This window comes from Cryptomeria japonica, chromosome 2, assembly GCF_030272615.1.
Source record: "Cryptomeria japonica chromosome 2, Sugi_1.0, whole genome shotgun sequence".
Lineage (NCBI taxonomy): Eukaryota > Viridiplantae > Streptophyta > Pinopsida > Cupressales > Cupressaceae > Cryptomeria > Cryptomeria japonica.
In genome coordinates this window covers 340,931,762-340,944,389 of record NC_081406.1, presented here as the reverse complement: position 1 = coordinate 340,944,389, position 12,628 = coordinate 340,931,762, and positions in this window count along the sequence as shown.

Here is a 12,628-nt window from a genome sequence, read left to right as displayed (position 1 = left end):
GACTCCTAATAACTGCAAGTTACTACTTTTTTACTATTGAATATCTTACTTCATAGTCCTTCAATATATGGCTGAAAAATGTAATTGGTTGCTCTTGTCCCTTTTCATTTTGCTGACAAAGCACGGTTGAAATGGTATCAACACCTCCAAATGCATATAGTATGAAATCCTTCTCATAATTTGGATTAATCAGTGTTGGGGCCGATGCAAGTGCCTCTTTGATATTTGCAAAACTTTTGGTACCTTCCTTGGTCCATTTCAAAACTGTATTCTTTTTAAGCATTGTTGTTAGTGGTTGCAATATTAATGCTGCAATGTCAGCTATAAATATCCTAACAAAGTTAATTCTCGCTATAAAACTTTGCAAGCCTTTTTATGTGTTGGAAGTGGCAATGCTAGAATAGTTGTAATTCTTTTTGGGTCTATTGAAATACCTTCCTTTGACACAATGTACCCCAGAAGCTTACCTTCATGAACAAAACAAATGATTTTTTTAAATTTAAAGAGACTCCAAATTCCTTGCATCTTTAAAAAATTTGTCTTAAATGATCAAAATGTTGATCAACACTCCTCGAAAAGATGGTAATATCATCTAGATATACAAGCACAAATTTATTAATAATCCCTTTGAGAGCCATATTTGTTGCTCTTTGAAAAGTGGCTCCTGCATTAGACAGTCCAAATGACATTTTTCTATACACCATTGTACCCCACTTAGTTGTAAATGTAGTTTTATGTTGATCATATTCCTTTACTAGAATTTGATTATAACTTGAATATCCATCTAGTAAATAAAATCTCTCAGAACCAAAAACCACTTGCAAAATCTGCTCCATGGAGGGTTGTGAATAATGGTCCTTGAGCGAAGCAATATTCAGATCACGAAAATCAACACATAACCTTATTTCACCATTTTTCTTTCTAACTGGTACTAAATTGGAAACCCATGAAGTATGCTTAATAGGATAAATTATATTACCTTCAATAAGTTTGTTCAATTAATATTTCATTAAGTGTTCTAGTTTGGGGTTCAGAGGTTTTTGCTTCTGCCTGATTGGTTTTGCATATGGTTGTAACTCAATAGTATGTTGAGCAAGTGCAGGGTTAAAACCCTTCAGGTCTCCATACTCCCAAGAAAAAAACATCATTAAATTCTTGGCAAAGTGAAATAAAATCTTGTTGTTCTGAACTATTACATACCTTGCCAAGCTTAAGTAGCTTGTCATTATAGATCTGAATTTGCTTAAAATGATCTTGATTGATTATCATGTTGTTTTTATCACTTCTATCATGATCATCGAAACTGAAAAAATTATTCTAGGGTGATGAGAGCCTTTGGTACTTTATCTTTTTCAGTTGCACTATCTAATCATCATACTGTTGCTACCAATTTTTTTGATTGCCTGCAACAAATTTTGCTTCCTACATTAAGAATTTGATGATATGTTCATCATTGTCAAACACTTGCCAATTTGTTATATTGTCTGGTACAGATGGTCTAACGACTACTTTGACATATTGTTGTACATGTACATTTTCTAAATTAGCAGGAACATCATGTTGAGCCCCTAAAGAGGTTAATATATCAGCATGTTTAATTTGGTTCCTTGGAATTGACAACAAATTAACAATGTCAAAATCCTCTATTAAATCCCATGCTCTATGCTTGTACATCTTTAACAAATGATTTTTTGTTACATGCAAATTTCTAATCTTATTTGTTACTAATTCAGAATCACCATATACTTGCAAGCATTTAATACCTTTCTATTTGGCCCATTCTAGGCCATGAATTAGAGCTTCATATTCTGCAACATTATTTATTAGACTGAAAGTGAATCTAAAACATGAATAGTATCATTTTCCCTTTCGTGATATCAACATAGCCCCTCCTCCTGCACCGATTTTACTCCTTGAGCCATCAAAATATAATTTCCAAAGTTGATTACCTTGTTGTTCTAGTTATTTTTCCTTCTAAATCAGATTTGGTATAATTGCATCATGCTCATGAATCAAATAGACTCCTAGCTCAGCTTGTTCTATGTGAATGAGAGGATAAATTTCATGATTTTCAATTACCCAGTTGTCTAGAATGATATCTAATATATCATCAATGGGTGTACTAGGATCTTTAATCAGAATTGGTTGTTCTTCCTGTTGGATAACTAGATTTGCATTTATGGGACTTGGTACATATGGTTCTAGATGATCTTTAGCTAATGGTTCAGATTTAATGGTTACCTTGGTACCATATCTGGCTCTGAAAAACATATGAGACCAGTCTGATGATAGATAGCCACCTAATTTGGCCATAAAGTCTCTAGATAAGCATATTCCAAAATAAGCTGGTAAGTCTATCACATAAATATCTTGAGGAACTGAAAGCATGCAATGTGAGTGGCAGATCCTTAATCACATCGCTTGACTTAATTGAAAACCCATCTAACTGAACAAAACCTTTTGACAAAGGTTCAATTGTTAACCCTAGTTGATCAGCTAACTACTTGGGCATAATTGAACTACTAGCTCCTGAATCTATCATGCAATTATGCAATAGATGTTATTGAATCACTATGGTAACATAGAAAGGTGGTGGCTTTATTTATTTGGCTACTTAAACTTTTTTATCATCAACAACAAGGGCTATACTAGGCTAATCTAAATCAACATCAGATATTGTAATCTTGGCTATAACCTCTTGTAATAAATGTGTTTGCCTAGGAATTTTCAATGCATGAAATATAGTAATATTGACAGGTACTTTCTTCATCTGATCATATAATTAAATATAGTTGTACTAACCTTTTGTTGCACTCTTGGAATATTCTAAACCTTATGAATTTGTGCCTAAAGTGGTTGGGTCAGTCCTCTAGACAAAATTTCAACATTTGGGGTCATGGGAGATGTTGTATCAACTTATTGTCCTGCAGTAGCAAGCTGTTTGGAAGGACCAGCTTGTTGTCTGACATCTAGTGCTCTCTCTTTTGATCTAGTATTTACTGCTATTGTTGTAGAAGACTGATTTTTTCCTTGAGTACCATTCATGCCATAAAATTCATTAGTTTCCCAATTAACTATTGCAATATTAGGCTCACCTTGTTGATTTTGTTGACTAATTTCATCTTGAGGCTGAGGCTAATTCCCATAGGTGTTTTGTAGCATTAAAGCCTTACACTAAGCTTCCTGAGGGCATGTCAACTGATTATGCAGTTGATGATATTGAAAACACCAATCAACATACTGAACCATATTATTTTGAACTAGAACAATCTCCCTAGAATTTGAGGCAGTATTTGGATTATAGGGCTGATTACTCTTATTGTTATAATTTATGTTCTGATAAGGCTGCCTATTTTGCTAATTTTACTAGTAAGGAGGCTAATAGGGTTTAGAATTTTGTCGTACATTATTTTCAATATTGATCAATTTATTACCAAAACCATGCAAATTGTTTTGCATATGCTGATCATTCTCATTAAAATTACTCAGCATCCCCTTTAATTCTCAAAGATCATTATTCAGGACTTGGGTGGGCATAAAAGGTGGAATTTGTTGGTTTTGTTGATTTTGCTGATTTATGAAAGACAAAACAACAACTATGGTAGGGGGTACAACCAGAATATAAGGTTGTATTTCTGGAAAAAAGGGCATCAAGGGCCTTTGGGCTATTTTCCTCGCTTGAATCAAACTATTCTCAGCCCTCACAGCTATATCATAGGCATTAGGCAAAGAAAACCCTCCCATTGATTGAATCATTACAAATTTATTACCATTTAAGGCCACTAAATAATAAATAAAAGTATGATCATTTGTAGGCCTTACCTCTTATGGGATACAATTTAGTGTCTTCTAGAAGTGGTTGTTGAAGTCAGTCATGTGCTCATAAGGTGCTCACTTGATAGTAGCAAGCTGCTCAATCAGAGAAAAAATATCTGATTTGTCTTTAAAGTACTGATTTAGAGCAACTCCCAACTGATCCCATAAATTAATTGATGCCACTGGCAATAATCTAAACCATTCCAAGGCTTTCCCTCTAAAACTTGTTGGTAATATCTCGATTTCTACATCTTCATGTGTGATTTGATGAAATCCACACAAAGTAGCTATATCCAATATGTGTTCAATTATTGTTACCTTATTTTTTCCAGTAAAATTTGGCAAATTTTTCATAGCAGTAGTTGGAATATCATGATAATTAGCAAAAACTAGAGGATTGCCTTGGTTAAATGCCACAAATGGTTGGTTTCTTGATGGACTGAGGGACATTTGAGTTAGTTGAACTAGTGGTATTGGTTGCACTACCAGAACTGATGATTGATCACTTGAAGAATCTGATCCTTCATATTGATCTACAAAAAAGGGGTTTGAAAAGGCTGCAACTTCTTCTGTATTTACGGAATTTTTAGAATTCACCTGGCTGGTAGAACTATCAGTGACCTGCAGTGCTTTAACCCTCTTATTGATAGTTGGAAATTGTACATGTTTTACAGAATTAGGTTTTGATCTTGTCTGTTTCATAGGATATGAAAAAATAGCACTGATCAGATTTCCTAGATTTTTTAAGTCGTCAAGTACTTGAAAATTCACCTCAAAAGGCTGTAAAAATTGTTTTAAGTACCAGAACAAAAAAAAACAATGGTATTCATATGAGTTGAAAGAACTCAATGATTCCCATCGGGTGTGCTAAAAATTGTTGTCATGGAGGATGCACCTGCTTCTGCAAAGAAAATCAGTACCAATGCTTATACGATCCAGTGCAACATGGAAACACAACTCGAGTTGTGGGTAAACTCAGAAAGAGAAATGAATCTCCAGGTTATGGGTTGTCTCCCTTTGAAATACCTCCTAAAACTAATGATGGGTATGGAAAAGAGTAAAGAGCGATTGGATTGGCTTAAAACTGAAACTATTCTAGGAGGTGATGCACCAAAACTGTGATGATAAAACTATCACAATTCACAAAAATCTATTAGAAATTCTCCTTACACAAAATAATTAACTTCCTTCTCACATGAAAATTTCTTAGAAAGGTTGAGTAATTAATAAATTTGCAAGGAAAGTTAATTTCTCAACACAAATTTACCAAAAATTGCAACATAAACTAAGACATGTGATTCTGAAAGAATTAATGATGCATGCACACTAAGGAAACAAAATATTCAAGGTTTTAGATGAAACACAAAAATACTCCTATAAAATTTGTCAGGAACAAACACAATTATCAAGGAAAACTTATGAAATTATGCAAATAAAGGGAATCTTTCTAAAAACATCTCTCTGACAAAACAAACTGCTGCAAATCTCTATATATAAATGTCTGAGCTACAAATCTCTAAAATTCTCTTCAGGCAAGAGAAAAGTAAAGGCAAGAATTGAGGAAAACTGCTAACAAGCTTTCCTCTATATACAATAATAAGGCATGCAACCCTAAAAGAATGAATTGTACTCCTAAAAGGTGAACTCTAGTCTGAAATCCGAGCACAAGGAAAAAGCCTGAAAAGTAGGTGCCAAATCTTTATGAAAAGATGCAAAAATACTGCCAAAAAACCCTCCAGTCAATATGCAACCCCAAAAGGCTCTCAAAATAGCCTCAATCTACTGATAACTGTCTCAAACTACCTCTGAAGTGTTGTTGAACTGACCCACTATATGATGCATGTGTGTATAAGGGGAAAATAGACTAAATATTAAAGTTACTCAATAATGACTGGACTTTTAAAATTTATTAAATATATGTAACTCACCCCTTATTTTTATATGATAAATATTATAAGTGATTTCATTGTACTATCACTTTAATATTTATTTGATTTTTGAGTTATGCATGGATGTATCAAAATAACTTAAGTACCACTCTTAAATTAATTATTTTATCTAAGTAAATAGAAGTTTCTAAATAAAGATTATAATAATCTTTATATTACCTTTTGTTTCACTTCTATTTATATGAATAAAATAATTAATTATTTATTATATTAATAATGGCATGTGAAGATATTTCTTTTTATTATTTTCCATTATTAATAAATTAAATATAATAATAATACAATAAAATCATGTACTTAGTAAAAACAAAGGGTTTTAAGCCCCCTACAGTCATCAAGACTTAGGACATGAAGTCCTAGTGGGAGTTTAAAACTCGACCACTATACAATTAAAAGCAGCTCTGAAATAAAACAAGCCCATAAATATCTGGAGGATTTAGGGCATGTAGAGTAAAAAGGGCGAAAAACCCTAGAAACATCTTATTTTCACTTTGCATCTTTTAGTCTTGTCGAAGAAAACTCTTTGTCAACATGCGACTAGGGTTTGAAACTTGATGCATGAGGATTTGAAGCTTTGATTTCTCAGCTTGTTACGAGATCTTCTATGAATGTCAAGGGTTGTGATGAATGATCTTCAATCACGGTATGAAGCTTCTCCTCCTTATGTCTCTGTCGCTTTTCTACATGACATGCATTTTAGGGTTTTATCGTATAGATGTTTTTAATTGCATGAAGAGCTCCATCTTTCAAAACCCTAATGAGCTTGCATCGTGTTGTTTTATAGTTTATTTAGAGACACCATTTCTTATTCATAACTGTGGGTTGTATAATGTTGTTTCTTATGAGTCTTAAAGGTTGTTTATTACCAGGTTTATTCTGGTACACCGTGTCTTTATCTCTTCAGTCTTCCTGCACCGTACCATTGTATGCTCACTGCTGGGCTTTATGATGTTATATTACTAGTGATACAAAAATTGTGACAATAATATGCTCTTTATTTGACTGTCATCACTAATACATTTGGACTAGATTTCCGACTGAGGTTTCCAACGGAGAAGGTATATTTTGGCCAAATTTGATTTTTTTTGGAAAAAATACCCGCATTCGTCGTAATTTCGATGGCAATTTCCCATTTGGTTTCAAAGAAGAAGGCATTAGCAATGAGAATTTTTTTAAAAAAAGTGCTCGATTTCATCGTAATTCCAACGACAATGGCCATTACTTAAAAAAGAAGAAGAGGGGAATTCATTTGTGCATTGCAATCCCGCGTAGGTGTCTGTGGCGACTTCAACCCCCAAGAACATCAAACCCGCATCGAAGGCATTTGTGGCATTGCTTGCAATCCCACATAGGAGGTAGATTCAAATTGCCCTAGTTTTTAATTTTATGTTGCAGAAAATATACATGTGGTGGTTAATTGCCCTAGTTTAATCTCGTAGAACCATAGAACTGTGATTGAGGAGTGAGAATTCAATTTTGTAGCAGCAATCCCTTCCTCCCGTATATGCATGTGTTGATTGTTCACATGATATCACATCTCTTTGCAGCATCATATCAAACAATTCACGAGCCTTGTCCATGTTTCCACATTTTGCATTCATGTCAAGCAGGGCATTTGCAAGTACAACACCTAACAAAATTCCTTTATCCATTATGCTTTGATGGATGTCCATACCCTATTCCAAAGTTCCCATTTTTGTACAGGTAGGGAGGATGTTGGCAAAGGTTGTGGAATTTGGCTTTATGCCTTCCAATTTCATTTGCTTGAAAGTGTCTAAATCCTTTTCGACAAATCCATTTTGTGCATATCCAGCAATCGTTGAAGTCCATGAGACAACATTTCTTTCAGGCATTCTATCAAATAGTTCACGTGTCTTGTCTATTCTTCCACATTTTGCATACATGTCTACTAGGGTAGTTGCAACTGCAACATCTGACAAAATTCCTCTATCCTTTATGCTTCGATGAATGTCCATACCCTGTTCCAAATCTCCCATTTTGGCACAGGCAGGGAGGATAGTAGCAATGGTCGTGGAATTTGGCTTTACACCTATCGATTGCATTTTCTTGAAAGTTTCTAAAGCCTTCTCAACAAATCCATTTTGTGCATATCCAGCAATCATTGCAGTCCAGGAAACCACATTTCTTTGAGGCAATCAGTCAAACAGTTCCCCTGCCTTGTCTATGCTTCCACATTTTGCATACACGCTAACAAAGCAGTTGCAACTACATCTGACAAAATTCCTCTATCTTTTATGCTTTTATGGATGTCCATACCCTATTCCAAAGCTCCCATTTTGGCACAAGCTGGGAGTACGCTGACAAACATAACTAAATAAATGCAATGATTAGCTCCAAAGACATCAAACCACTACTAACAAAACAGAGAGTCTAAAATATGACAGGGAATAGTGTGAGTTGTCTTGAAATCAAATATTTTATTTTCAGTTTCAACTAAAACATAATTACTCATCCATTTAATGTTATTAATAAGCGTTTAATCTATGAAAGAGATAAATGGTTGGCCACAAGTACATGAGTTACTAAAAGCACACAAATAAGTGAATTTGATATTCAAAATTATCTACAATGAATTCAATTCTTGTCCATTAGTCATTTATGTTTGCAATAAGCATCTTTCTTAGTTTTTCTTAATCTTTATTCATAGTTATGTGCATATTTCACATTCTATAATTAGGATATCAATTGCTATGGTTGAACACTAGCATGATGTTTGTGTTGTGGTATAGATGCGTGGAAACATAATTATGGGATTGTTATATTATAGAGATCATAAATCTAGATATTGCATATTAGTTCTAGCTCTTCTTGGATTGAGTCTAAAGTTGACATATAGTCATAAAGCCATTATTAGAAGATCTATCCATTTCTAGTAAAGACAACTGAGAAAGTCATTTTGATATTGAGAGTTTCTTATATGTTTACCTATTGATCATTATTAAGCCATAATATTTAGGTCTATTTATCTCTCTTGCAAAACCTCCATAAGTGTCCTAGATTGTCCCTACTACTCACTCTTCAATGAAATAGTGGAGTTCTAAAGATTTGCTGCAGAAGATGGTGTTGAACATATCAACAAGGCTAGCATGGAAGGCATGTTCAAGCTTCCACTTGTACAACTTACAACAAATGATTTGTTGATAGAAGAAATTCTTGAAATAGGGATACAATCAAAAGACAAGTAAGTACATACAAATCTCCTCAGTTGAAAGTAAAATCTATGTATAAAAAGATTACATTAAATCCCAATCCATAAACACAATAGAGATACTGATGGAGACTTAATTGGATGTAGCATGTCGTACCAAAGTTGTTAGAGTATGCTAAGCTAGTACATAATGTTTCCTAAAGCTATAGTAGTATTTTACCCAGATCATTATATACCAAAACTAACTATAGTAATCCTTTTGAGGATTCATTTCATGGTGCTAGATGTTCATTTAGTTCCACTTCTTGTTGGAGAAAAGAACAATTATTTCTTGAGGTAGATGAATATCCCATCAACAAAGGACAAGACCCTTTCTAGAATATAACTCTCTGTGACGCCACCACAACCAACAAAGGTGTAAAAAGTTGTTTGCAATGCATGGATTTTTAGGATTGTCCTTTGAGAAAACAGAATTAAAGTATGGAAGCAGGATCTGCCAGCTCCTGAGCGAATCTTGATGAAAAATAACTGTTAAATATTTGGGCGAGCTTATATGCAAAAACTCATGCTTCCTGATGGGTTTATGTACATAAATAAGCACGAATTAAGTGGTAAAGGGGCTTTTGGAAACAACAGGGACAAAGAGGCAGTGGTAGTGAAAACTTATGGTGTTGTGTATGCTCCATCTCAGAATGGGAATGGCAAAGGTGCTGTAAGAGGAGCTGATAAGGGTGTTGGAAGAAGTGGGGGTATTTACATTCCCCCATTTAAGATGGCTCAAATGATGAAAGATGTGGAAGACAAGAGCAGTGTGGAATACCAACGCATGACATGGGATGTCCTTCGGAAGAGTATCAATGGGTTAGTAAACAAGGTAAATGCATCTAACATCAAGAACATCATTTCAGAGTTGTTTGCAGAGAATCTCATCCATGGGAGGGGTCTATTTTGTAGGTCTTGTATGAAATCCCAAATGGCATCCTCTGGATTTACAGATGTTTTTGTTGCGTTGGTTGCTGTGGTAAATACAAAATTTCTTGAAGTTGGCAATTCGCTTTTGCGAAGAATTATTTTGTAGCTTGAGAGGGCATACAAACGCAATGACAAACACATGTTGATAGAAGCAACCAAATTCATAGCTCATTTAGTGAATCAACAAGTTGCACATGAGATCATTGCCTTGGAACTTCTCACCCTTTTACTAGAGAACCCCACAGATGACAGTGTAGAGGTTGTTGTTGGGTTCGTGAAAGAATGTGGTTCTTTGTTGCAAGACCTTTCACCCAAAGGTCTCTATGGCATTTTTTAAAGATTTAGAGGTATTCTCCATGAGGGGGAAATTGACAAACGAGTATAGTTTTTAATTGAAGGCCTTTTTGCAATTTGCAAAGCTAAGTTCGAGGGTCATCCAGCTGTGTGTCTAGATCAGTTAACACATGAAGTTTTCCTAGAAGATGAACTTGATCAAGAAGTTGGTTTGGATCTTTTCAAGCCAGATCCTGATTTCTTAGAGCATGAGGCAACCTATGAAAAACTGAAGAAAGATATCCTTGGAGATGCTTCTTTAGATGAAGCAGAAAGGGAGAATGATTCAGGTGATGATTCAGATGATGATGATGATGATGAAGAAGAGGAAGGTGAGGAAGCACTGAGAATATAGGATGAGACAAAGATAAACTTGGTCAATTTAAGACGTACAATTTATTTGACAATCATGTCAAGTGTTGATTTTGAGGAAGCTAGTCATAAGCTACTAAAGATCAAGCTTGAACCTAGTCAAGAGAGAACATACCTTCATTATTATGGTCTTCTTGGGCAAAGATTATGTATGATCAATAAAATTTATGAGGAATTTTTTGATGTGTGTTTTGTACAACAGTATTCTATGATACACAGACTGGAAACAAATAAACTGCGTAATGTTGCAAATTTTTTTGCCCACTTACTTGGCACAGATGCTCTTCCATGGCATTGTCTTGCTTATATACATCTGATAGAGGAAGATACTACTTCCTCTTCTCATATTTTTATAAAGATTCTCTTGCAGGGGCTGGCAAAGCAGCTTGGTATATTGTTGCTTAATGAAAGGTTGAACGATCCAACAATGCAAGAGTCTTTTGATTCAATTTCTCCAAAGGACAATCCCAAAAATTAATGGTTTGCTATCAATTTCTTTACTTCTATTGGTCTTGGTGGTATCACTGAGAGTTTACATGAGTATTTGAAGAATATGCCAAGGCTTGTAATGCAGTGGGAAAAGTCTATTCCTTGAGTATTTCTTGTTTTCCATGTTGTGTGATGTACCATAAGTAAACTAGAAATCTAAATTCAATAAGATGCTTTGTTCAATTATGATAATTTCTATTTTCTTGCCTGTGAAGAAAGACCATGTCAGATAATATCAACAAACAACAAAATAAGGAGACAATTGCTAGATTGTGGTCTAACTTGAAAAGAAAAGGTGATGGAAAATGCTATTGTCCATGCAAAATTTGTAAGGGGTTAAAGACTTCTAATCAAAATAGCGAAGAAACATTGTAGGCTGCATGGTCACATTGAAGGTGGACATGATTATCATCCATTGGTAAGTTTTTCGTTATATCATTTTGACAAAATATATACATAATAAATCACGTGATGATGAGATCATGATCATGGTTTATTTATGTTTATCAATTTTATATAGGTCGAGTACCCCAGAGCACATGGTATGAATCAACACAACCCTAAGAATATGGTTTTCGAAGTGGACAAACATGGAGGTGTGAATATCGAAGCTCAAGATAATGATCCCATGGAAGATGACGATCATGAGCCAGAAAACACAATTGAAGATGATGGTACAAATACATTGATCCATGACTCATTTCGTATAGCTGATCATGATGATGAAGATGACCTTGATGTTGTTCATGATGTCCCTCTACTTGAGAAGGCATCTGAGGCCCTTTACGAAGGCTCGCAGGCAACTCTTCTCTCCGCTGTATTGTTGTTGGTGAACTTGCAGGTTATGAATGGTTTATCCAACATAACAATGTCACATATGTTAAGGTATGCCATATATGTCATAATAAATTGTGAATCATGTTGTACCATTAATATTCTTTATTATAACAAATTATATTTTTTTGGTGTAGATTGATAGGTGAGTTTTTGTTACCACCATCAAATATTCTACCTCGCTCATATCGAGAATTATCCGCCGTTATGAAAGATATTCGAATGGAGTATCAAGCAATAGATGCTTGTCCCAATGATCATATTATATATCACAAACAAGATGAATTTTGAACTGAATTCCCTGAATGTCATATCAGTAGATATCGAACAGATCAAATAACAAAAAGGGTTCCTCGCAAGGTTCTTCACTATATTCCCATTATTCCACGTATGCAATGATTATTCAAGTGCACTAGCTTGGCACAATTTATGGATTACCATACACGCAATAGAAGTTAAGATGACATTATTCGAATGCCTGTGGATGGTTCAGCATTTATGGACATAGAGGAAAAGTGGCCACACTTTAAAGAAGAACCTCGCAATCTCAGGCTTTCATTGGCAGCGGACGGTGTCAATCCATTTGGAGAGATGAGATCTGTTTACTCAGTGTGGCCTATTTTTGTTATCAACAATAACATTCCTCCATGGATGTCAATAAAGAGGGAGCACATAATGTTGGCAATGATTGTTC